At 43.2% G+C, this 27522-nt stretch overlaps 1 protein-coding gene across 4 annotated transcripts in view; it reads left to right on the forward strand.

The window, feature by feature from the left end:
• The window catches only part of spock3 (SPARC (osteonectin), cwcv and kazal like domains proteoglycan 3), a 1033635-nt gene that overhangs the window by 584691 nt on the left and 421422 nt on the right, over positions 1–27522 (forward strand). The gene's annotated exons all lie outside the window — the stretch shown is intronic.

The raw sequence follows: 27522 nt of genomic DNA on the forward strand, positions 1-27522 counted from the left end.
TAAACCAGAGTCAAGACTTATCTTAATAAAAGAACAGGTTTTAGCCTGTAAGATTTACGATTTGACTCTACACTTTCAGAGTTCGAACTTGTGAGACAAAACAATGCAGACACAGGCTGTTTCTTCAATCATCCCAATCCAGGAGTTATCTTTACTTAGAATAATCAAAAGAAATACAAGCAGTTTATGATAGCATTAAATGCATAATAATTTCTTAATTATTAGTCGCACTAACCTATCCCGTTAAATCCCTAAGTGGTTAAAATTGCCTATCCCCTAAGTGATTAAAAGAAACAAGGGGCTAGATTTTCCACTTCACATCGCCCATTTATGGCCCATATATGGCCCAAAATGGATATCGCCCATTTTGAGCAAAAAGTGGAAACTAGGCGCAAAATATTGCCCAAAAACAGGTGCCTAAGTTTCCACTTTGATCGGCGAGATGATCGCCGAAATTATAGCCCACACAAGGCCCATCCCAAGTTTCAGCACCTAGCATGCACTTCACTGGGCCGATGTAAGGCCCAAAACAGTGCTGAGAAATAGTTGCTTTTTCTGGGCCTAAGAGAAGGAAATTGGCACTACGGACGCCATTTTGACTTCAATGGAAGGGTAGAAGATTAGTTGTGATTTAATTAGAGAGCTAGTTGTACTCAGAATATTGAGATAGGTAATATAAATAGGTATTATTACGTTATTTTTATTAAATAGTTTTTATATAGTATAATTTACTAAGAACTGTAAATTTTCATATAGTTATCATTACGTTTGGTTTTATATAATTAGGTTTTATATAATAGAATTTAATGAGGATGAGAGCTGTAATTTTTCATATAGATATTATTACGTTTTTTTTAGTGAATAGATTTTATATAATAGAATTTATTAGAAGGTTTTATATATATTTTATATATTGAATTTATTAAAATGCTTTTACATAGTGAAGTTATTTATTGATGTTGTTGGTGCCTATCAAACTGACTGGTAAACAGCATATAGAGTACAGAGTACAGTGATTAGATATTGTTATTGTACGCACATTGCCCTTAAAGCATCATGAAATAACGCGGAGGTCTTTCATAACAGAAAGGGGTTCCACTCGCTAAATGTGGACATTTCAGATGTTGATTTACAGTTTGGGTTAATCAATAGTTTCAATTGCTTGGGGTGTCCTTTTGGTCTTGCCTGCTATGGCCTATCATCAGAACTTATGCTTATTTTACAAAGTTTAATGTTACTGAAGTGTTGCTAAAGTACTCGTATATTAATAGAATGCTCAGATATGGAATAACATCTGTATCGTTGATAACTAATGTAACTAAGAGAGAAGACACACACAATTTATTGAATTAAAGAATTTTTTTTTTATTAACAAAAACACAACTAAAAATTGAAAAACTATCCCTCCAACCCCCCACCCACCCACCCCCCGCCCCCTGCACCGACCCACTCTTCCCTCAAATACACAAACATTTTAACTGTTAACAATAACAACTAACAAAAGTAACAAAACAGGAACAAGAACAATTGAACAAGTGAACAAAATTTGTGAAAAAACGCCTCCCTCCCTACCAACGGCCACGTTTCCCTCCAGGTCCAGTTCGAACCCCACCCGCTCCTTTTGGTCTACGTAAACCGACACCAAGACATCGTGCAGAGTGGGACGGCAAGACTTCCTGCCATGGTGGAGGTGACGGAGCGGAAGCTCGAAGCTCCACTTCCGAGTCAGGAGGAACTGTGTCCTCCATACTCGCTTGCGTGCTCGCAGTCTCACTGCGAGCAGACATGACACCTTGGGATGCAGCGCCATGTCCAGCCAGCAATGCATGCCGTAGGGCATTGGTTGCAGCTGTCTGCTGCCGAATGGCCTCCAAGGTCTCCCTTGCAGTCTGTGCCTGCTCGGAAGACCAATTGGAGAAGTTCGTGCAGAACTCACTCCAGGGTGCTGGAAACTGGCTCCAGTTCGTGGAGAACTGGCTCCAGTTCACAGAGAATCCCGCGAACCCCTGGATAAGGTCGCCGTCAATCGCGACCGTATCCCTGCACAGGGAAATCAAGCTCGTTGTCTCGCCCTCCATGGTAGACGATTGCTCGCCACGCTGTCCGGACCTCCGTGAGGTCAGCGTTTACAAAATGACGCGCCTTGGTGTCGCCACCTGCACACCGCTTGGTCACGGTGCTTCTTCCATCTCAATCGAGATGGCCACAGGTTGTTCCCCCCCCCCCCCACAAAAAAAATCTCATCATCCTTGTCCTCCTCCTGCTCCTCCTCCTCGTCCTCCGCTGTCTCAACCTCCTGCGAGCTGCTTGAGGGGTCTATCACATTCTCTGCTACTGAGCACTGCTCAACGGACACTTGACCTTAGAAAGATGAATGAAATTTCTAAACAACTCATAACAATACACATCAATATATTTCAATATTTCATTATCAATATCAATATCAATATAACCCAAAACATTGCAATACTTTGCGAAACCACATATGCACAAGGGTTCATCAGGGGTAACATGGCCTCATTCGTAGATCAGACTCCATCTAAATTAATGAATTGTAATTGCATAACAAATGCCTAACTACGCTAATTCTCATATATATTTAGTAATGTTTGACACATTGCACGTTTCCCATTACTCACCAGACTCAAGGGTGGGCTCGGCCACGCCACGAGTCATGACCGAATGGCTTTCAGGCCCCAACAAGGCCACTGCAAGCTCCTCATACACATTTAGTGTGTGCACCGTCACGGAGCCGCCACCCATCCTCCTTTGCTCCGCGCGGTTGCTACTGATCTTTTTCTGTAAATGATAATTTAACATTGCACGGCATAAGCTACAGTACTTGACAATAAACATTGAAGACTGATTAAATGATAAATTATTACATAACTTCGTAGTGCATATGAATAATTTTTACTATTATTCTAATTATAAACAGCAAGTAAATAATACATATGTATGATTTTAACTATGACTTTTAAATATCTTTTAAATATTAAAATGCAACTTACTCTGGTAGCTGTATATGAATAATTTTAAATACTGGTCACCCGTCCGCACTTCATTGGATGCCGATGTGACCACATCAGCAATCTCCAGCCAGATCCGTCGATAGGCACGGGGTGGAGGTTTCCCAAGGCCACCCCGTGTCAAGTCCTCCCACCTTGTGGAAACAACATTTACAAGGGCCTCGTTCGCCTCCTCATTAAAGGCTTTTGCCCTTTGCCTCTCCATCTCCCTTCTATTTGGTGTTTCCATTCTTGAATTTAAAATCAAATTAGCAAAATACAAACTTCTTCCTCGATGACTCTCTCCTTCTCTCCTCCTCTCTCTCCTGCTCTCTCCAACACTCCCTGTCCTTCTGAGCATGTGCGATGACCCATGAACTCTCCAAACACAGCAAAAAAAATCGACCCAAAAAGAAATCCCACACATGCGCACAATATCGTTGCTAGGGAAGCTTTTTTTTTGGACTTCCGTTTCACTTCCTCTTTTTTTGGGCGATCGTGAGATCGCTGAGAAATCAGATCGCCCATTTGACATTGCTGGGGTAAGGCTGAGTGGAAAATCTCAAAAAAAAAATGGGCCTTATGCCGGCGATCAGCATGGGCGATATATCACACATCACTGGAATAAGGCCCATTTTTTGGGGCCTTAGCCACCTCGTGGAAAGTCGAGCCCAAAGACACTCATACCAGACCATGGTCAGCGATTGTAAGACTTAATCCCCTGATTCTCTTGGCAACTAACCAGGTTGCCAGTTCTCTTGACTGCCCCCGCCCCCACCCACCACCTCACGTACCATCTTTATATCACTTTTCTGAGATGTTTGCTCACCGTGTACGCCATTTGAGTTAGTTTAAAACAAATAAATATTCTTAAACGAATTCTTCCCATGAATTAGGTCTTCTCATTTCTTATCACCAATGTTGCAGCTATCTTCACAATTCATAGAGAATTCAAGTTCGCTTCTTACTGTCTGTGAAATGTCTCTTCACAGCTTTGAGATTAAATTCACCACGTAAAGACAGAAACATTACGATTTGAATTTTCAAATTGGATTCATTTTTTTAGCAGACATCAGAGCAACTAACTTCAAGGCTGAAGCTTATCTTTTGCAAAACAAAGAGTCTTCTGTGCATTTCATAACTCCGTAAATCATAATCAAAATCATAAATCCGCACATGCGTTTTTAACTTAAAATGTCATTCAATTCAATGTACACAATTCAAGTTATTCACATTTTCTTAAAATTTCTGACATCCAGTACAGCAGTACAAAGGGTTAAAAAAAAACGTTCAGCTCTCTGTCCGAAAAGGTGGGTGGAGCTAAAACAAATATACAGACACCTTTTTTTTAAAGATAGGCTTTCAGACAAATGAAAAATTCTTTGGGCTAGACTTTCCACTTCACATCGCTGGAACATCGCCATATGTCGTCCAAAACGGCCTGGTATCGCCTATTTTGACCAAAAAGTGGAAATTCAGGCTGGAACATCACCAGAAAATTATCCCCCGGCTCACGTCCCCGAGCTCATCGCTAAGGTGATCGCCCGCACATCGCCCAGTTCAACTTTTGGCACATCGCCGGCACATTGTCGGGCTGATCGTTTGCCGAGAACATTGCTGGAGAATAATTGCTTTTCCTGGGCCTTCCTCACAGAACTGGGCACTACGGACGCCATTTTGAATTTGAAGGCAGGGAGGAGGCAGCTAAAAAACTCAAGCTAAGATATTTGTGAGTTATTTAAGGGTTTTTTATAGATAGATCCACTCACATTTACACTTAGATGTAATTATACTAATATTAGCTTAGTAGATTAGGCATTTTTTTTACTAAAAAGTGCATTTATAACAAGTGAAAATAATATTATTGATAGTGATGGGGCCTATGGCTTCTCTGCCATTACTTGTAACTGCTCACATGCTGGCTTCTGAAAGGATCAATCGAAGAGGTGACAGAGTAATGTGGAGACAGGAGGCGAACATACAGCCAACAAAGGTACAAGGAAAAACAATCTTACCTCAACTTGTCTGAAAACGCGTGTCTTAGGAGACTGTGCTTCTGCAAGGAGGTCATCGAAGAGATATGCCAGCTCATCAAGAAGGATCTGCAGCCTATCAGGAACGCACTGCCCATTGAGGTAAAGGTTACTGTGGCACTATCCTTCTACACATCTGGATCCTTTCAGGCTTCAGCTGGCGACATCTGTGGTATATCTCAGCATGCCACACACTGCTCCATTCGACAGAAGACTGAAGCCCTTTACGCTCGCAGGATGGACTTTAAAACTTCCCTATGACCATGGAGGCACAGACCGGGGAGGGCTTTGGGTTTCTCGAGAATAGCAAACTTCCCCAAGGTACAGGGAGCAATAGACTGCATGCACATCGCCCTGAAAGCCCCTTTACACAACCCGGAGGTGTTTCGTAACAGAAAGGGATTCCACTCCCTCCATGTGCAGCACATTGCCGGCCACAACTAAATAATCATGATGGTAAATGCTACATTTCCAGGCAGTATCCATGATGCGCACATCCTGCGTGAGAATGCTATCCCTGACCTGTTTGTCAATCGGCCAGAAGGTCACAGTTGGATGCTGGGGGATAAAGGATATGGCCTTGCCAGTTGGCTCATAATCCTCCCTGTGTAATCCCCAGACGGAAGCCAAGAAGCGTTACAATGAAAGCCACATAGCTACATGCAACATCGTCAAAAAGACAATTGCAATGCCCAAGCCGCGCTTCAGATGCCTGGACCACTCTAGTGGCAGCCTACAGTACCACCCTGACCAGGTTGCTGAGTTTATTGTGTGTTGCATGTTGCATAACCTAGCTATAAGGACAGGACAACAATTGCCAGATGGGGCTCCAGGTCTACCTCCAGAAGGAGTGGAGGCGGAAGAGGCGGACGACGAGGAGCAGGAGGAGGCTGGTGAGAACGTTGAGGAGGAGCCTGGTGATGAATCCATGGTGTCCCCCCCCTGCCAGAAGACTGGAGAAACCCCGTAGGAGTTACGCGGCTGCAAAGCTGTTGCGCCAGCAGCTCATAAATGAACGCATTGCATGAACTTTCAGTGGGGACAGTTACAGTTATGGTTAAACATTTGGGTTGAGTTGTGTTTTAGCCATGTCTGCTCTGCCCTGGCCTGATCATTGTTGGACAAGAGTTGCATTAATGCTAAACTTAACTTAACTTATGTTATAAGACAATGCACAACAATTGTTAAATTCAATAAAAAAATGTATTACTTTAACAAGAATTTTATTGTAATTTTTAACAACACCGCCCCCGCCCCCCCAACTATCAATGAACATTAACAGTAACAGTATCAGTAAGATAACACAACAATAAAAAAATAAGCCATTTTTACAAAAACATCTCCCCTCCCTGCAACCACGGTTCCCTCCAGATCCTCCCCACCCCGCACCCCCCACCACCGTAACTTAGGCTGACCCGCTCGTTTTGATCCCCGGAGACCGCAAAAAAGCTGGCGTGCAATGGGCAACGGAAAGACTTCCTGCCATGGTGGGGGTGTTGGAGTGGAAGATGAAGCTGTCGGATCATCTTCCGAGTCAGGAGGACGTGGTTCCTCCGTACTCGCTTGAGTGCTCGGGGTAATAATCCGACATAACACGACACCTTGGGGTGCAATGCCGTGTTCAGCTAGAAGCGCATGCTGCAGGATGTGGTGGCGGGTCTGCTCACGCATCTCTTCCAGTGTCTGCCGTGCTACTTCCAGTAGCTCGGCTTGCACAGCAGACAACTGTAAAAAGTCATGCGTAAACTGAGTAAAACCCTGGAGAAGCTCGTGACCATCTCCGAGTACAGGGAGATCAAGCTCTCCAACTGTTCGACCGTGGGAGGCGATTGCAGACCTCGCTTACCCAGCCTCCATAGGGTCAGTGTACGCAATATAATGCGCCTTGGCATTGCCAGCTGCACGCTGCTTGGTCCCGTTGCCTCTTCTGTCTCAATTGAGATGACACCACATTCATCCCCCTCCGTAAGTTGTTGCTCCTCCTCCTCCTTCTCTGGTTCAGTGGTGGTTGTGTCATGCTCCTCCTCCTCCTGTCCCTCCTCACCATCCGTAGGTGCAGGTGCAGATGCCACCTCCACTAGCGTCTCAGGTTGGCCTTAAAAGCATATTTGAGCTTATTACAGAGCTTATTAGAACATAAGGGTAAACATTAACGAGAGACGTTACATATTAATACATGGATTTCACTTCCCCAGAAAGCTGTAGCGGCTGCATCCCCTGCTCTTATTGCTTCTTATGCACAAAGGCTGCATGCATGACATGACATGACATCATTCATATATTGCATTATAATTACAGGGCGTTACATTACTTTTTAAAACTGTTTGACACATTACTCACGAGACGCAAAGCTAGGCTCCGCAAGACCGCGGGTGGTGGCCGAACGGTTTTCATGGCCCAGCAGCGCGGCTGCATGCTCCTCGAGGTGAGTAAGGCAGGAGGCAACAGAGCAGAGTAGCACTGGGGTAAGTGTAAACCACAAGGTGATAGGAATGTGCAATATGTATGAATATAAAGGGGATGCAGGAGGGGTCAAAACTAATAATCATGTTTTAAAAACTAGTATTAAAACACTCTGCCTAAACGCACGCAGCATTTGAAATAAAGTAAATGAGTTGACGGCACGAATCATTACAAATGGGTATGATTTGGTGGCCATTGCAGAAACGTGGTTGCAGGGTGGGCAAGACTGGGAATTAAACATACAGGGGTATCTGACAATTCGGAAAGATAGACAAGAAGGGAAAGGAGGTGGGGTAGCTCTGTTAATAAAGGATGATATCAGGGCAGTTGTGAGAGATGATATTGGCTCTAATGGACAAAATGTTGAATCATTGTGGGTGGAGATTAGAGATAGTAAGGGGAAAATATCACTGGTGGGCGTAGTTTATAGGCCCCCAAATAATAACTTCATGATGGGGCGGACAATAATCAAGGGAATAATAGAGGCATGTGAAAAAGGAACGGCAGTAATTATGGGGGATTTTAACCGACATATCGATTGGTCAAATCAAATCGCACGTGGTAGACTGGAGGAGGATTTCATAGAATGCATACGGGATTGTTTCTCAGAACAGTATGTTACAGAACCTACAAGGGAGAAAGCTATCTTAGATCTGGTCCCGTGTAATGAGACAGGAATAATAAACGATCTCCTCGTAAAAGATCCTCTCGGAATGAGTGATCACAGTGTGTTTGAATTTGTAATACAGATTGAGGGTGAGGAAGTAGTGTCTCAAACGAGAATACTATGCTTAAACAAAGGGGACTACAGTGGGATGAGGGCAGAGTTAACTAAAGTAGACTGGGAACACAGACTAAACGGTGGCACAATTGAGGAACAGTGGAGGACTTTTAAGGAGCTCTTTCATAGTGCTCAACAAAAATATATTCCAGTGAAAAAGAAGGGTGGTAAGAGAAGGGTTAACCAGCCGTGGATAACCAAGGAAATAAAGGAGAGTATCAAATTAAAAAACAATTCATATAAGGTGGCCAAGGTTAGTGGGAAACTAGAAGATTGGGAAAATTTTAAACGACAGCAAAGAATGACTCAGAAAGCAATAAAGAAAGGAAAGATAGATTACGAAAGTAAACTTGCGCAAAACATAAAAACAGATAGTAAAAGCTTTTACCGATATATAAAACGGAAGAGAGTGACTAAAGTAAATGTTGGTCCCTTAGAAGATGAGAAGGGGGATTTAATAATGGGAAATGTGGAAATGGCTGAGACCTTAAACAATTATTTTGCTTCGGTCTTCACAGTGGAAGACACAAAATCCATGCAAAAAATTGCTGGTCACGGGAATGTGGGAAGGGAGGACTTTGAGACAATCACTATCACTAGGGGGGTAGTGCTGGACAGGCTAATGAGACTCAATGGAGACAAGTCCCCTGGTCCTGATGAAATGCATCCCAGGGTATTAAAAGAGATGGCAGAGGTTATGGCAGATGCATTTGTGATAATCTACCAAAATTCTCTGGACTCTGGGGAGGTACCAGCGGATTGGAAAGCAGCTAATGTAACGCCTCTGTTTAAAAAAGGGGGCAGACAAAAGGCAGGTAACTATAGGCCAGTTAGTTTAACATCTGTAGTGGGGAAAATGCTTGAAGCTATCATTAAGGAAGAAATAGCGGGACATCTAGATAGGAATAGTGCAATCAAGCAGACGCAACATGGATTCATGAAGGGGAAATCATGTTTAACTAATTTACTGGAATGCTTTGAGGATATAACGAGCATGGTGGATAGAGGTGTACCGATGGATGTGGTGTATTTAGATTTCCAAAAGGCATTCGATAAGGTGCCACACAAAAGGTTACTGCAGAAGATAAAGGTACGCGGAGTCAGAGGAAATGTATTAGCATGGATAGAGAATTGGCTGGCGAACAGAAAGCAGAGAGTCGGGATAAATGGGTCCTTTTCAGATTGGAAATCGGTGGTTAGTGGTGTGCCACAGGGATCGGTGCTGGGACCACAACTATTTACAGTATACATAGATGACCTGGAAGAGGGGACAGAGTGTAGTGTAACAAAATTTGCAGATGACACAAAGATTAGTGGGAAAGCGGGTTGTGTAGAGGACACAGAGAGGCTGCAAAGAGATTTAGATAGGTTAAGCAAATGGGCTAAGGTTTGGCAGATGGAATACAATGTCGGAAAATGTGAGGTCATCCACCTTGGAAAAAAAAAGTAAAAGGGAATATTATTTGAATGGGGAGAAATTACAACATGCTGCGGTGCAGAGAGACCTGGGGGTCCTTGTGCATGAATCCCAAAAAGTTAGTTTGCAGGTGCAGCAGGTAATCAGGAAGGCGAATGGAATGTTGGCCTTCATTGCGAGAGAGATGGAGTACAAAAGCAAGGAGGTCCTGCTGCAACTGTATAGGGTATTGGTGAGGCCGCACCTGGAGTACTGCGTGCAGTTTTGGTCACCTTACTTAAGGAAGGATATAGTAGCCTTGGAGGGGGTACAGAGATGATTCGCTAGGCTGATTCAGGAGATGAGGGGTTTACCTTATGATGATAGATTGAGTAGACTGGGTCTTTACTCGTTGGAGTTCAGAAGGATGAGGGGTGATCTTATAGAAACATTCAAAATAATGAAAGCGATAGACAAGATAGAGGCAGAGAGGTTGTTTCCACTGGTTGGGGAGACTAGAACTAGGGGGCACGACCTCAAAATACGGGGGAGACAATTTAAAACCGAGTTGAGAAGGAATTTCTTCTCTCAGAGTGTTGTGAATCCGTGGAATTCTCTGCCTAAGGAAGCAGTTGAGGCTAGCTCATTGAATGTATTCAAATCACAGATAGATAGATTTTTAACCAATAAGGGAATTAAGGGTAATGGGGAGCGGGCGGGTAAGTGGAGCTGAGTCCACGGCTAGATCAGCCATGATCTTTTTGAATGGCGGAGCAGGCTCGATGGGCTAGATAGCCTACTCCTGTTCCTAATTCTTATATTCTTATGTTCTTAAGGGGTTGCAGCTGAGCAGTGCCGTCAACGCTGCACCTCTGCTCGCTGCGGTTGCTAGTTATCTTCTTCTGCAAACGAGAAAAGAGCATAGCATAAGCTAATTGACTAGGTCGTATCATGGAAACACAACAATTTAAAATGTTGTATGCAAATAAGATCAACAATTGATGCACAGTTGAAACAAAGCTCAGCATGTTTAGGAGCTACAGCTTGACACATCTCTCCATACTGCAGCAGCCAGAGAGACTTAAAAAGAGCAGAGGTTCATAGCCCTGTCCAGACATTAGCAGGGATATATATGTGTATGCATGTATGCATGCATTTATGTGTGTATGTATATAAATAATTTACAACATTTACAACAATTAATTAAATCAATACAATATAAAATCTGTACTTACTGTTGATGATGATACCAGGCTGTTCCAGCGTTTACGGCACTGGTCAGGCCCCCTCGCCTTGTCGGATGCCGAAGAGACGACTTCAGCTATTTGAGCCCAAATCTTTCTAAAAACCCGGGGTGGAGGTTTCCCACTGCCATCCCGGATTAATTCAGCCCACCTTGATTGGACCTCTTGTACGAGGGCCTCATTGGCTTCGTCGGAAAAGGGCTTTGCCCTCTTCCGATCACCCTCCACATTTTCTACGGAAGACATCTTATTATAATTAATTAACTGGTATTGTTCTCTCGATCTCAGCTTTACTCCTCTCCTCTCCTTTCTCTCTCCACTCTATCTCTCACTCTCTCTCTCTCTCTCTCTCTCTCTCTTTCTCTTCCTACTGCCTTCTGCGCATGTGTGGATGACGCCTGACCTCCTGAAACATGGGAAAACTGATCACCAAAAAAAAAAATTTGCATGCGCAGAAGGCCTTTGCTAGGGAAGCTTTTGCCTTCCACATCGCTGGCCGTTCGCTGGGCTTACGTTACTTCGCTAATCTTTTGCATCACCCATTTCACATCGCTGGCCTATCGCCGAATGGAAAGTTGCAATTCAAAAACTGGGTGATGTTCCAGCGATTGGTAAGGCTGAGACATCGACCATCGCTGGAATATCGCCCATTCTTTGGGTGATAGCCAGCAAGTCTCGCCCTTTAAGTCCCCAAAAATTCACAGTTGGGAAAATTTCTACACAAACACACACACTTTCATACAAACTGAAAACTTTTAAACAACATCCTTTAAGGTTACATAGGTATTTGGGCTGGGCTCAGCCCCTTCATGCCTGGGTTTCCCTGTGATTCTCCCCATGTGCTGCATAGACTTTTCCTTGATGCCAATGGTTACATGTCTGCCCATTCAGGTCCTCTCTCATTACTACCCCACCCATGTCATCCTTGTGTAAGATGGCCACAGTCGGTCAGCAAAAGCAACTGGGGTCCTGCTCTACCATGGCTTGAAATGTATTCCCTTTACCGGCCCCCATTACTTGAGCAACTAATGCCTTCAAACCATCATACTCGTCCCCTGCCCTTTTACTTTCTGGGGAAGACCCGCAAAAATACCAGGACATAGGGTGTAAATGTTTTTTTTGTTCATTATCCAGGTTACTCAAAACTGCAATCTGTTCTAACTCTGGGAAATGACCTTGAGGGTCTTCTCCGACTTCAAATTTCTTCATGTTAGTAGCCATCAGTCTCAAATCTACTGTACTATATGGAATTACAAATTCATAATCTAAGGGACCTGGATCTCCTGCCTCTGCCCCCTGTGCTGGTGGGGTTTGCCTCATTTGACAAATTGGGGCCATAAGTCGCGGTTTGGCTCCCTCTCATGGGACATCCTGCTTTATTTCTACTTCGTCTTCAATATCTGCACAATTGATTTCTGCTTCTTCTGACTGAGGGGTCATTGCATGTACAATGCCCCTTTGAATCCGTAGCTTATCTTCCAACTCTTCATTTTGCATTTGGTATGATCGCCTTTTATCTTTCGCTGCTCTACAATCTGCTCCTGGATAAACTTGTATGCGGCTTTTAAGTCCATATTAGATCTTTCTGCTCACCAAGCGTGACATCTTTGACATTTCTCTTTCTCTGCCCATACATCACACTGCCTCTGATTATTAATACATTGACTCTTGAAGTATTGTTCTTTATTACAACATATCTTTTTTCTTTTGAATTCTTGCTCGAATTCCCTCTTAATTTTTCCTCCTCTAGTTCTTTCAAAAGTCAGTTTCCCACCACTTCTTTTTCATTAATTTCTGTTTGTAACTTATCATTTACACCTGCATAGATTTTAACTTTCCTTCTTTAGGCCAACAACCATATGGCTTTCTTCAACCACAATCGACAAATGGGTTCTTGTAACTATAAATCAGCCTCCATCACCGGATCATAGAAACATAGGAACATAGAAAATAGGTGCAAGAGTCGGCCATTCGGCCCTTCAAACCTGCACCACCATTCAATATGATCATGGCGGATCATGCAACTTCAGTACCCCATTCCTGCTTTCTCTCCATACCCTTTGATCCCTTTAGCCGTAAGGGCCACATCTAACTCCCTTTTGAATATATCTAACCAACGGGCCTCAACAACTTTCTGTAGCAGAGAATTCCACAGGTTCACAATTCTCTGAGTGAAGAAATTTCTCCTCATCTCGGTCCTAAATAGCTTAACCCTTATCCTTAGACAGTGATCTCTGGTTCTGGATTTCCACAACATCGGGAACATTCTTCCTGCATCTAACCTGTACAATCCCGTCAGAATTTTATATGTTTCTATGAGATCCCCTCTCATTCTTCTAAATTCCAGTGAATATAAGCCTAGTCGATCCAATCTTTCTTCATATGTCAGTCCTGCCATCCCAGGAATCAGTCTGGTGAACCTTCGATGCACTCCCTCAATAGCAAGAATGTCCTTCTTCAGAGTAGGCTACCAAAACTACACAAGATTCAAGGTGTGGCCTCACCAAGGCCCTGTACAACTGCAATAAGACCTCTCTGCTCCTCTACTCAAATCCTCTCGCTATGAAGGCCAACATGCCATTTGCCTTCTTCACCGCCTGCTGTACCTGCATGCCAAGTTTCAATGACTGATGTACCATGACACCCAGGTCACGTTGCACCTCCCCTTTTCCTAAACTGTAGCCATTCAGATAATATTCTGCCTTCCTAATTTTGTCACCAAAGTTGATAACCTCACATTTAGCTACATTATACTGCATCTGCCATGCATTTGCCCACTCACCTAACCTGTCCAAGTCACCCTGCAGCCTCTTAGCATCCACATCACAGCTCACTCTGCCACCCAGCTTAGTGTCATCTGCAAACTTGGAGATATTACATTCAATTCCTTCATCTAAATCATTAATGTATATTGTAAATAGCTGGGGTCCCAGCACTGAACCTTGCAGTACCCCACGAGTCACTGCCTGCCATTCTGAAAAGGACCTATTTATTCCTACTCTTTGCTTCCTGTCTGCCAACCAGTTCTCTATACACGTCAATACATTACCCCCAATACCATGTGCTTTAATTTTGCACACTAATCTCTTGTTTGGGACCTTGTCAAAAGCCTTTTGAAAGTCCAAATACACCACATCAACTGGTTCTCCCTTGTCCACTCTATTAGTTACATCCTCAAAAAATTCGAGAAGATTTGTCAAGCATGATTTCCCTTTCATAAATCCATGCTGACTTGGACTGAATCTGTCACTGCTTTCCAAATACTGCTTTCCAAATGCATTGCTATCACATCTTTAATAATTGATTCCAACATTTTCCCCACTACCGATGTCAGGCTAACCAGTCTATAATTCCCTGTTGTCTCTCTCCCTCCTTTTTTAAAAAGTGGTGTTACATTAGCTACCCTCCAATCCATAGGAACTGATCCAGAGTCTATAGAATGTTGGAAAATGACCACCAATGCATCCACTATTTCTAGGGCCACTTCCTTAAGTACGCTGGGATGCAGACTATCAGGCCCTTGGGATTTATTGGCCTTCAATCCCATCAATTTCCCTCACAAATTTCCTGACTAATAAGGATTTCCTTCAGTTCCTCCTTCTCGCTAGACCCTCGGTCCCCTAGTATTTCCTGAAGGTTATTTGTGTCTTCCTTAGTGAAGACAGAACCAAAGTATTTGTTCAATTGGTGTGCCATTTCTTTGTTCCCATTATAAATTCACCTGATTCTGACTGCAAGGGACCTACATTTGTCCTCACTAATCTTTTTATCTAATCATCACTGTCTATAATGACCCGCATCCGCCCGTCTCTGAGGGGCAACTTCTTAATCGCATACTTTGTAACTGGCTCATCCATAGTCTTTGACATTGTTTGTTTGTCTGTCACAAGCACCTCGTTCAGGCGTCAACTGTAAGACTTATCTTAATTAGGACAGGTTTTTATCTTGTAAGATTTTGTCTTATTCATTTCACAAAACACATTCAAGATTTATCTTAATTATAAAACAAATTTTAGCCTGTAAGATTTAGGACTTGAAGCTATACTTCAAGGACGTCTCTTACTGCCTGTGAAAAGGTCTCTTTGCAGCTATGAGATCTCTCAAAAGTTCATTAAAAAGAAGGTCCCTTAACTTTTGCAAAGCAGTTTGGGCCATTAATTAAAGTCTCAAGTCATGTTTTCAGCCACCTTGGAGCAGTTTGCAAATACAGTTATTAGCAGAAAAATGAGACGAAAAAAATGCTGTAACATAGAAACATAGAAAATAGGTGCAGGAGTAGGCCATCCGGCCCTACAATCCTGCACCACCATTCAATAAGATCATGGCTGATCATTCCTTCAATACCCCTTTCCTGCTTTCTCTCCATACCCCTTGATCCCTTTAGCCGCAAGGGCCATATCTAACCCCCTCTTGAATATATCCAATCAACAACTCTCTGCACCAGGGAATTCCACAGGTAAACAACTCTCTGAGTGAAGAAGTTTCTCCTCATCTCAGTCCTAAATGGCTTGCCCCTTATCGTAAGACTTTGTCCCCTGGTTCTGGACTTCCCCAACATCGGAAACATTCTTCCTGCATCTAACCTGTCCAGTCCAGTCAGAATCTTATATGTTTCTATGAGATCCCCTCTCATCCTTCTAAACTCCAGTGTATAAAGGCCCAGTTGATCCAGTCTCTCCTCATATGTCAGTCCAGCTATCCCTGGAATCAGTCTGGTGAACCTTTGCTGCACTCCCTCAATAGCAAGAACGTCCTTCCTCAGATTAGGAGACCAAAACTGAACACAATATTCCAGGTGGGGCCTCACCAAGGTCCTGTACAACTGCAGTAAGACTTCCCTGCTCCTATACTCAAATCCCCTAGCTATGAAGGCCAACATACCATTTGCCTTCTTCACCGCCTGCTGTACCTGCATGCCAACCTTCAATGACTGATGAACCATGACACCCAGATCTCGCTGCTCCTCCCCTTTTCCTAATCTGCCGCCATTCAGATAATATTCTGCCTTCGTGTTTTTGCCCCCAAATTGGATAACTTCACACTTATCCACATTATACTGCATCTGCCATGTATTTTCCCCCTCGCCCCTGTCCAATCACCCTACAGCCTCTTAGCGTCCTCCTCACAGCTCACACCGTCACCCAGTTTAGTGTCATCTGCAAACTTGGAGATATTACACTCAATTCTATCATCTAAATCATTGATGTATATTGTAAAGAGCTGGGGTCCCAGCACTGAGCCCTGTGGCACTCCACTAGTCACTGCCTGCCATTCTAAAAAGGACCCGTTAATCCCAACTCTCTGCTTCCTGTCTGCCAACCAGTTCTCTATCCACGTCAGTACATTACCCCAATACCATGTGCTTTAATTACCCGTTTTCTCTCTCCCTCCTTTTTTAAAAAGTGGTGTTACATTATCAACCCTCCAGTCCATAGGAACTGATCCAGAGTCGATAGACTGTTGGAAAATGACCACCAATGCATCTGCTATTTCTAGGGCCACTTCCTTAAGTACTCTGGGATGTCGACTATCAGATCCTGGGAATTTATCGGCCTTCAATCCCGTCAATTTCCCTAACACAATTTCCCATCTAATAAGGATATCCTTCAGTTCCTCCTCCTCACTAGACCTTCGGTCCTCTAGTATATCCGGAAGGTTATTTGTGTCTTCCTTTGTGAAGACAGAACCAAAGTACTTGTTAAATTAGTCTGCCATTTCTTTGTTCCCCATTATAAATTCACCCGAATCCGACTGCAAGGGCCCTACATTTGTCTTTACTAATCTTTTTCTCTTCACATATCTATAGAAGCTATTGCAGTCATTTTTTATGTTTCCGGCAAGCTTCCTCTCGTACTCTATTTTCCCCTCTGAATTAAACCCCTTGTCCTCCTCTGCTGTATTCTAAATTTCTCCCAGTCCTCCGGATTGCTGCTTTTTCTGGCTAATTTATATGCCTCTTCCTTGTATTTAACACTATCCTTAATTTCCCTTGTTAGCCACGGTTGTCTTATAGGGCATCACTGTCAAGTTCAGCATTTATTGCCCCTCCCAAATTGCCATTGAGAAGGTGGTGGTGAGCTGCCTTCTTGAATCTCTGCAGTCCATGTGGTGAAGGTGCTTCAATAGTGCCCTTAGAGAGGGAATTACAGGATTTTGATACCAAAATGATGAAGGAACAGCAGTATATTTCCAAGTCAGGATGGTGTGTGACTTGGTGGGGAACGTGGATATGATGGCCTTCCCATGTGCCATGTGATAGAGGTAATGGGTTTGGGAACTGCTGTCGATAAAGACTTTGTGAGTTGCTGCAGTGTACTGCAACCACAGTGCGCCGGTGGTGGAGGGAGTGAATGTTTAAAGTGCAGGCCGTGATCCTTACCAACGGATCCATTACAGACCCAATCCATGTCCGGACGGGGGTCAAACAGTGCTGCGTCAATGCCCCAATCCTCTTCTCAATCTTCCTCATTGCCATGCTCCACCTCACAGTCAACTAAACGACAGAACGAGTGGGAATCTGTTCAATCTTCGCCATTTCCAGGCCAGGTAAAAGACCACCCCAAGCTCTGTCTTCGAGCTACAGTACGCGGACGACGCCTTTGTTTGCACACATGCAGAGGCTGAACTCCAGGACATAGTCGACGTATTTACTGAGGCATACGAAAGCGTGGGCCTTATGCTAAACATCCGTAAGACAAAGGCGCTCCACCAGCCTGTCATCACCGCACAGCACTGCCCCCAGTCATCAAGATCCATGGCGCAGCCCTGGACAACATGGACCAGTTCCCATACCTCGGAAGCTTCTTATCAACAAGAACAGGCATTGACGACAAGATTCAACAATGCCTCCAGTGCGCCAGTGCAGCCTTCAGCCACCTGAGGAAAAGAATGTTTGAAGACCAGACCCTCAAAACTGCTACCAAGCTCATGGTCTACAGGATTGTAGTAATACCTGCCCTCCTGTATGGCTCAGAGACATGGAACATGTACAGTAGACACCTCAAGTCACTGGAAAAATACCACCAACGATGTCTCCGCAAGATCCTACAAATCCCCTGGGAGGATAGATGCACCAATATTCGCGTCCTCGACCAGGCCTACACCCCCAGCATTGAAGCACTGACCACACTTGATCAACTCCGCTGGACAGGCCACATTGTTCGCATGCCAGACACGAGACTCCCAAAGCAAGCACTCTACTCGGAACTCCTTCACGGCAAACAAGCCAAAGGTGGGCAGAGGAAACATTACAAGGACACCCTCAAAGCCTGCTTGATAAAGTGCAACATCCCCACTGACATCTGGGAGTCCCTGGCCAAAGACCATCCTAAGTGGAGGAAGTGCATCCAGGAGGGCGCTGAGCATCTCGAGTCTCATCAGTGAGAGCATGCAGAAATCATGCGTAGGCAGCAGAAAGAGCGTGCAGCAAACCTGTCCCACCCACCCTTTCCCCCAACGACTATCTGTCCCACCTGTGACAGGGACTGTGGCTCTCGTATTAGACTGTTCAGCCACCTAAGGACTCGTTTTAAGAGTGGAAGCGAGGGACTGCCTATGATGATGATGTGGATGGTGTGACAATCAAGCAGGCTGGTTTGTCCTGGATGGTGTCGAGCTTCTTGAGTGTTGGAGCGGCACTCATCCAGGGAAGTGGAGAGGATTCCATCACACTCGTGACTTGTGCCTTGTAGATAATACAAAGGCTTTGGGGACTCGGGAGGTGAGAAACTCGCCTCTGAACTGCTCTTACAGCCACAGTATTTATGTGATTGGTCCAGTTAAGTTTCTGGTCAACGGTCAATGAATGTTACTTGCCACTTATCAGCCCAGACCTGAATGTTGTCCAGATCTTGCTGCATGCGATCATGGACTGTTTTATAATGAGAAGTTGTGAATGGAAATGAACACTGTGCAATCATCAGTGAATATCCCCACGTCTGACCCTATGATAGAGGGAAGGTCATTGATGAAGCAGCTGAAGATGGTTGGCCCTAGGACACTGCCCAGAGGAACTCCTGCAGTCATGTCCAGGTGCTGAAATGATTGACCTCCAACAACCACAACCATCTTCCTGAAAATGGCTTAACCATGTTCAACTGAAACATTTATTAGTTTAATTGTTTCATTGGTGTTCACTAGTCAATTTCTTAGTAAATTCAATATTTTTTAATGTAAGAACTTTTAAAATATGCGTCTTGTGCGCCTACAAATCAAGCTCAATTTGAAGAGATTCCTCGAACGGTTGCGGTCGGCGGAAACTCGCCATCTTAATTACTTTAATTTGGGGGTGGCGCCTGCTTCGGGTGAAATTATTTTGAAATCACCGTTAAAGATCGCGGAAACTCCATTCATGCTTGACGGAACTTACATTTATAATTCCCTGATCTGTTGCACTGATTTGCCTACTTTCACCTATTTTGCGCTGACAATACTAGTGCAATCTAACAGATACTCTACCCCTGTATGTTATTCGTCCTCTAGCTGCAGTGTAGTCTTCAGTTGGCGAACAGTGATTTTTTATATAGGCCTCATATAATTCGTTTCAAATAATGGACTCAACTATTTCAGGAACATCTGTAGACCTTCAAACATGATGAGACAGAATATTAATACGTTGGAAGTAACATGCAGATTATAATGTATAAGCCAAATGGAACACGCAAAGAATAGAAACTTAAATTTTGCAATATTGGTACCGATTCATTTAAAAAATATATGTATTTCCACACTGTCGTTCAGTTTAGCTCTTACGTGCTATTTTGTAATTAGAACAGCTTGAAATGTTATAAACATAATAATGATCAATTAGTAATATTGTACAATAAGTCACAGCGATTCTTTCAGTACTATGGTACATGATAATTGAACATCTGGTCCAATAAATCGCCAATCTCTTCATAATATATTATGAGGACTTCATAGCTTCCACTAAAATAGTGTATTAGCTCAATAAGCAAGCTGTGATGCTTTAATATTATTGAAAGGCCTCAGTAATTATGGGAGTGCTTGAAGAGCTACCCTTGTCAACGAGAAAAAAACTGAGAAGCTGATTGATCACCCTTAATCTCTTCAAACAGACTGTGCTAGCTTTGTAAAATATTTGCTCCAATGCCTACAGAGTATATTTAGAGAATCAAATTTACTGAATTTGGTACTTTTCTCTGAGTAGTCGAAGCCACCTCCATCAAAAAATTCATAATGTCAAATCAGCGCAATCATATATTTTATGCTTTTGATTCTGGAAACATGAACGAAAATAATCCAAAACAAAGCAGAATGAATAAAGTCAATAGCTATGTAACAATATCTTTTAGACAGGAACTTCACTTCAGGTTATCTCCTCTGAAATACAAACCGGTTCACTGACTAGACAGTGACAAATTATATTTTGTCTGTGTTTCCTGTGTTGTACATTTTAAAAATTAGAATATTACTGGATTCAGCTTATTAATGGTTAGCTATAAATGCTGCATTTTTACTCAGCATTAGGTCAGCTACATGGAACTAATCTCCACAACAGTGATTTGCAATGATAATTAGTTTTATAGATGGAGGATTGTTAGGTATAATATCAAACACCATGTTATTCCAAGAGGATATCTCCTTGTGATACCTGAGTGTACAGGATGTGTCATTCTTTTCCCTTTATACAATGGGTAACTTACCCAGGTAGATGTGGAAAGAATCCTGCTTATACATCAAAGAAATACTGTCTCACCTGAGGACAGTATTGACAGCCCAGTGGAAGGGATCCCTATCTGATAGATTTAAGAGAGGGCGGTTCATAAGAACATAAGAACATAAGAATTAGGAACAGGAGTAGGCCATCTAGCCCCTCGAGCCTGCTCCGCCATTCAATAAGATCATGGCTGATCTGGTCGTGGAATCAGCTCCACTTACCCGCCCTCTCCCTGTAACCCTTAATTCCCTTATTGCTTAAAAATCTATCTATCTTTGACTTGAAAACATTCAATGAGCCAGCCTCAACTGCTTCCTTGGGCAGAGAATTCCACAGATTCACAACCCTCTGGGAGAAGAAATTCTTTCTCAACTCGGTTTTAAATTGGCTCCTCCGTATTTTGAGGCTGTGCCCCCTAGTTCTAGTCTCCCCCACCAATGGAAACAACTTCACAGAGGAACAATCTCAACCAGTATAATTTTGAAAGTTTAAGCTGGTGATGGTGTCATATTTTGGATGAGATGTTAAACCATAGTCATGTCTGCCTTCTCAGGTGGATGTAAAATATCCACTATTTAAAGAAGTGCAGCGGAGTTCTTTTGGTGCCCAAGTCAATATTTCTCCCGAAGTCAGTATCACTAATACAGATCATCTGGGCATTTATATTATTGCTGTTTATGGGAACATGCTATGTCCACACTGGCTGCTGTGTTTGTCTGCATTACAACAGTGACTACATTTTATTGACTGTGAAGTACTTTGGAACGTCGTGAAAGGCACCATTCGAAGAAGAGCAGGAGAATTCTCATGATGTCCAAGCCAACATTTATCACTCAACCACCACCAAAAATTGATTTTGATAATTTATCTCATTGTTGTGCGTAATTGGCTGTATTGTTCGCAACAGACTGCTCACAACATTGCTATCCTGTTTGAGCCTGAGCTGAGCTTCTACCCTTATATCCTCTCCATCACAAAGACCACTTATGTCCACCATCGTAACAGTGCCCATCTCCGCCCAGCCTCATCCATGCCATTTTCACTTCCAAAATTTGCATCCAATATTCCATCTTGCAATAAGTACCATTAACCCATTAGCCCTGTCCTTGCTGACCTAAGTTGGTTCCTGATTCGCCAATGCCTCCAATTTAAAATTCTCATTGCATTTCAGCCCTTCATGGCCTCACGCCACCCAATCTCTGTAAATTCCCCCAGACCAGCAACCAAGTACTAAACTCTCCATTCCTCTGACTCAAGCTTCTTTTGTATCATTCCTTCCCTTGTGCCCATCATTGGCCATTGTGCCTTCAGCCAACTGGACCCCATGCTCAGGAATTCTCTCGCCCCTCCACTTCTCCATGCCCTCTTTTGCCTTTTAGGCCTCACTCATATCCCCTTCTTTGGCTCGGTGTCCATTTTTATCATTGTGCCTTTGTGAAGCACCTTGGGATAATTTCCTATATTAAGGGTGTTATATAAAAGCAGGTTGTTGTTAGGAAAAATTTGCAGGGCTTTGGTGAAAGAGCAAGGTATGAGACTAATGGGTAGTTCTTTCAGAGAGCCAGGACAGGCACAATGGGTCAAATCGCCACTTTTTGTGCTGTTTGATTCAATGAAATGACTTCAAAATCCTTTTACAGATCTTACTACAATGCATTTTAAATGAACTTCTCAGAACAGCACATCACAGCAGCCTGGATTCCCATTTTATATGGGTGGGTAGATGATCGAGTGCTAGACCAGCAAAAATGTTGGGAAATTAAGTGTTCATCTAATTTTAATTAACTGAAAACTAGTAGTGCAGCTGGAGCCAGTACAAAACCCAACTGGGAAATCAGATGGGACTCGAAATTGGTGAAAATTTGACTCTGTATCTCCGCCCATTGTTTTACTCAGTTACACTAATTTACCGCCATTAATGGGTATAATCTATCAGAATATCTATCCTACTATTTCCATTTTAGACATTATTTAACTATCATTCAGTAGCAGGAAGATTTTGAATAAGTAATCCATTTTAATGCTTCTAATTAAATTGTCAGCTACCTTTTTCCACAACTGGCTGGCAGACATTTTGAAAACTGCAACAATGGGAAAGAACAAATTTTAATTTATGTAGAACCTTAGGGCCATAGGGCCCCGCGAGCTCGCTCCACCATTCAATAAGATTGTGATAGCTTCACAAAGCACAGCACACACAGCTTCCTAACATGGCAGGCAGCTCTCTCGGAAGTCTCCGGAAATCTGCCTAGTTCTGTTTATTATTAACCCTGCACTTGCAGTACACAATACATCCACATCCACAGTGTGGAGCTACAAACATCACAAGCTTACAGACATTACACTTCTCCTTCCTTAATGAAGAAGTCATCATAACAAACATCATACATAACTTTCATGTTTATACATAACACAGGATATAAACTTATTTTTTTCCATATTTACAAATTTAACTTTACCACTTGTTTTCTGTTTCGAAGAGGATACCTTCGCTCTCGAACATTCCAACAAGGTGTCGATTTCACATTCATTCGAGGCTCATCCTGAGGAACGTTTTCCTCCATGGAATTTCCTTGATTTTCATTTGAACTCACTCTAACTTCAGGCTCTTTGTTTTCCTGACTCGGACTCAGACTTTCATTCTGATTCTCTCCTGGATTTGTTTCCAGTACATTGGATTTAGGATTTGCTACTGGTGTATCAAAACTATCTGATGAGTCAGAAATAATGGACTCATTCCCACCTTCAACTCCTTCCATGTCTGTCGGTAAAATATGGACAAACCTAACCTGTCCATTATCAAACATCTTTACCAAATATGTGCGAGGACCACATATCTTCCTGGTCACCACTTTAACCATTTATGGTGATGGTTCTTCACGCTCACCTTCTGGTTTAATTTCACACTTCTCTCTTTTACTCTATCAATCTCTTCAGCTGTGACTGGCAGTTCATCAATGTATGAAAAATAAAACACTTCTTCCCTATCGGGTGTAACTTCTGATGTGGAAGGCAATCAAGACATTGCATCAGCATTACTGTGATCAGCTGATCATCTATTCAATATCATATGGTTATGTTGATAAAATCAAAGTCTATCTCTGCATTCGGGCTGCAGCTAATGTTGGAACTGGGGACTTTGGATGGAGGTTGCTGTTAGGGGCTAATGATCCGTAACAATGGTAAACTTACGACCATACAAGTATTTGTGAAACTTCTTGACCCCAAAAATTAATGCCAAAGCTTCCCTTTCAATTTGCGCATAATTACTCTCACTGGCACTGAGAGTGCGTGAATCAAAAGCAATTGGTCTCTCCTCCCCACTACTTAATACATGAGAGATTACGGCCCCAACTCCAAACGGAGAGGCATCACATGCTAGCTTAATCTCCTTAGATATGTCATAGTGAACTAACATGGTGCTCTCTACCAATTTGCTTTTACACTCCTTGAATGCTGTATCGCATTCTTTTGACCACTTCCAATGGACCTGTTTTTTCAAAAGTTAATTCGGTGGATATAATACTGTAGCCAAATTTGGTAGGAACTTCCCATAATAGTTCAAAAGACCCAAGAATGAACAAAGTTCAATGACATTCCAGGGAGTGGGTGCATTCATGGTTGGATGCAAGCCACCTTTTTCTACTCTGTACCCTAAGTGTGAGAATTTTTAAATAACTCACACTTACGAGCAGACACTCGTACTCTGTGCTTCTCTAGCCGTTTGAGGACTTCATTCAATATGTCATTATGAATTTGCCTATTTCGTGCTGAAATTAGTATGTCATCCAAGTAATAAACTACCCCTTCAAAACCTTGCAAAATCTGGTTCATCACCCTTTGGAATATGGCAGGGGCAGAAGACACACCAAACGGTAGCCTATTAAATTGATACAGGCCTAGATGAGTATTTATAGTCAAATATGACTTGGACTCCTCATCTAGTTCTAGCTGTAAGTAGGCATTCGTAAGATCCAATTTTGAGAAGATCTGACCACCTGTCAGTGTTGTGAACAAATCTTCTATATTCGGCAATGTATTGGGGACATTACCCTCTAGAACCTGGTTTACGGTTACCTTATAATCACCACACAATCTTAACTTACCATCGAACTCAGGTACAACAACAATGGGTGTAGACCAATTACATCGATCTATCTTACATATAATGTTCTCAGTCTCTAGTCTTTTGAGTTCTTGCTCAACTTTCTCCTTGAGTGCATATGGTACGGAACGTGGCTTGTAGTAAACCGATCTAGCGTCCTTCTGTACCCTGACACTCGCCTTGAAGCCTTGGATCGGACTGCCCGTTTCGCAGAACACCTTCGGATACTTCTTGATAACCTCATCCGTTGATGAAAATCTCGCTTCCACACAGAAAATCTTACTCCAATCCAGCTTCAGTGAGCTCAACCAATTTCTTCCTTGTAAGGCCGGCTTGTCTCCTTTCACTACTATTAGAGGCAAGTTCTGAAATTGATCCTTATATTTCACCGATACGGTGATACGGCCTACTACAGGAATTTTCTCTCCCGAGTAGCCTCGCAGCTCTATCTTGGATTTCTCCAGTTGAAAATCACGCAATTTGTCGCGGTATAGTGACTCCGGTACTACACTCACGGATGCACCCGTGTCAATTTCCATTCGTATCTTGAATCCCGCAACATCTATGTGGATTTTGATGCTTTCCGAATCGCTGTCCGTTAACCTCGTGCTTCTGACAACGTGTAACTCTAACATCTCCTTGTCCCGTTGTTGTTCTTCCATGCTATGTAGTCCCTTGGGATTTCTACACATAGCTTTGAATGCTGGACTCATAGCTTTGGAAGCTGGTTTACCCTTCAGTCGGCATGCCTTCCCAAGATGCCCAGTCTTTCTGCAGAAGAAACACTCTGCCTTCACGTATGGACAACTTTGAGCAATGTGTTGTCCCAGGCACCTATAGCACAACTTCGACCCCCTGTTAGAATTTCCAGTTTCTGAGACTTTCGGCCATGCCCGTCTTTTACTTTGAACCTGCAGGTGATTTACCTCGGTTGACTGACGACCGTAATCATTATTTAATTCTCGGGAATATTGTTCGGCCATGCTCATCGACCTCACTGTCCGACAAGCAATCTCAAATATCAAGTCATCCGTCATCAATAACTTCCTTCTGAGCGCATCATTTTTCACCCCACAAACAAAATGATCCCGTAATGCTCGGTTTTGACAGTTTCCAAAATTACAGTGCATCGATAGCTTTTTTAATGCTACGATATAATCACTGATAGTTTCATCAGCCTTTTGATTTTGAATCCCGAAACGATAGCTTTCAGCAATTTCTAATGGTTTGGGGTTATAATGCTGCTCCAGCTTTGTTAAAATCTCTTTAAGCGTTGTGTCCTTTGGCTCGGCAGGCACAAGCAGATTTACAAGAGTGTCATATAATGCCGGACCTGCCTCCGATAAGAAGATCGCTTTCTTATGTTCCAACACAGCCCGGTTCTGGACTGCATTGTCTGGAACTTCGATTATGTTATATGCAGTAAAATACATTTCTAGCCAATCCACATACGCTTTAAAACGTTCCCGGTCGTGTCTATATTCCCCCAAATATCCCAATACACCTGCCATTTTAATCTCTAGCTGTTCACACCGTGTGCTGTATTTTATCTTGGATTTTTGTAGCTTTTTTCAAAGACAGAAACTTCCAAAGTCTTCTGTCAGCTGGCTGAATCCTTCACCAACAAAATTTAAGCTTTAAATCATCCAAAAAATCCCATCTTCTGTCACCAAATGTGATATCTTCACAGACCACAGCACACACAGCTTCCTAACATGGCAGGCAGCTCTCTCGGAAGTCTCCGTAAATCTGCCTAGCTCTGTTTATTATTAACCCTGCACTTGCAGTACACAATACGTCCACATCCACAGTGTGGAGCTACAAACATTACAAGCTTACAGACATTACAAAGATCATGGCTGATCTTCGACCTCAACAGTTTTCCACCCAATCTCCATATCTCTTGATTCCCCGAGAGTCCATCTTTCTACTCAGCCTTGAACATACTCAATGACTCAACATCCACAGCCCTTTGCGGTAGAGAATTCCAAAGATTCAGAATCCTCTGAGTGAAGAAATTCCTCCTCACCTCAGTCTTAAATGACCGACCGCTTATCCTGAGACTGTGCCCCCTAGTTCTAGACTCTCTAGTCAGGGAAAACAGCCTCTCTGCATCAACCCTGTCAATTCCCCTCAGAATCTATATTTCAATGAGATCACCTCTCTTTCTTCTAAACTTCAGAGAGTATCGGACCAATCTACTCAATCTCTCCTCAAAGGACAACCCTCTTGTCTCAGGGATCAATCTAGTGAACCTTCATTGTAGTATAGTATTAGTATTAGGTATTCCCTCGTATCGAGGATGACTTGCTTCCACACCAAAAAGGGATGAGTTCACAGGTGTTTCAATGAGGGACCTGACATTCTAGGTCCCGAACTACATACTGAAGGGTGGAAGATGCCTGTGCATGGATTCTTTTAACGTGGGGTGGCCGTTGCACACCAGCCACCACACGGGCTTGACAGAGCTAGGTCTTGATCCAGTGGCAAGGGTTAACCAAGATGACTGGAGACCAAGCTCTGCTGCACGGACCTAGTGCGCTTGCATGATCCTACTATCCACAGATCGCCGTGTGGGCTGGCCCGTGCTGCCCCTGGGCCCTCGCCTCTCCTGAGCCCCAAACCCTCACCTCTCCTGGGCTCCGATGTCTCTCCTGGGCCCCGAACCTTCGTTGTACTGCCTCTAAGGCTTACATGTTCTTTCTCAGATAAGGAGACCAAAACTGTGCACAGTACTTCAGGTGTGATCTCACCAAATCCCTGTATAATTGTAGTAAGACTTCCTTGCTGTTATACTCCAACCTCCTTACAAT

The sequence above is a fragment of the Pristiophorus japonicus genome, chromosome 2 (genome assembly GCF_044704955.1).
Source record: "Pristiophorus japonicus isolate sPriJap1 chromosome 2, sPriJap1.hap1, whole genome shotgun sequence".
Classification (NCBI taxonomy): Eukaryota; Metazoa; Chordata; class Chondrichthyes; family Pristiophoridae; genus Pristiophorus; species Pristiophorus japonicus.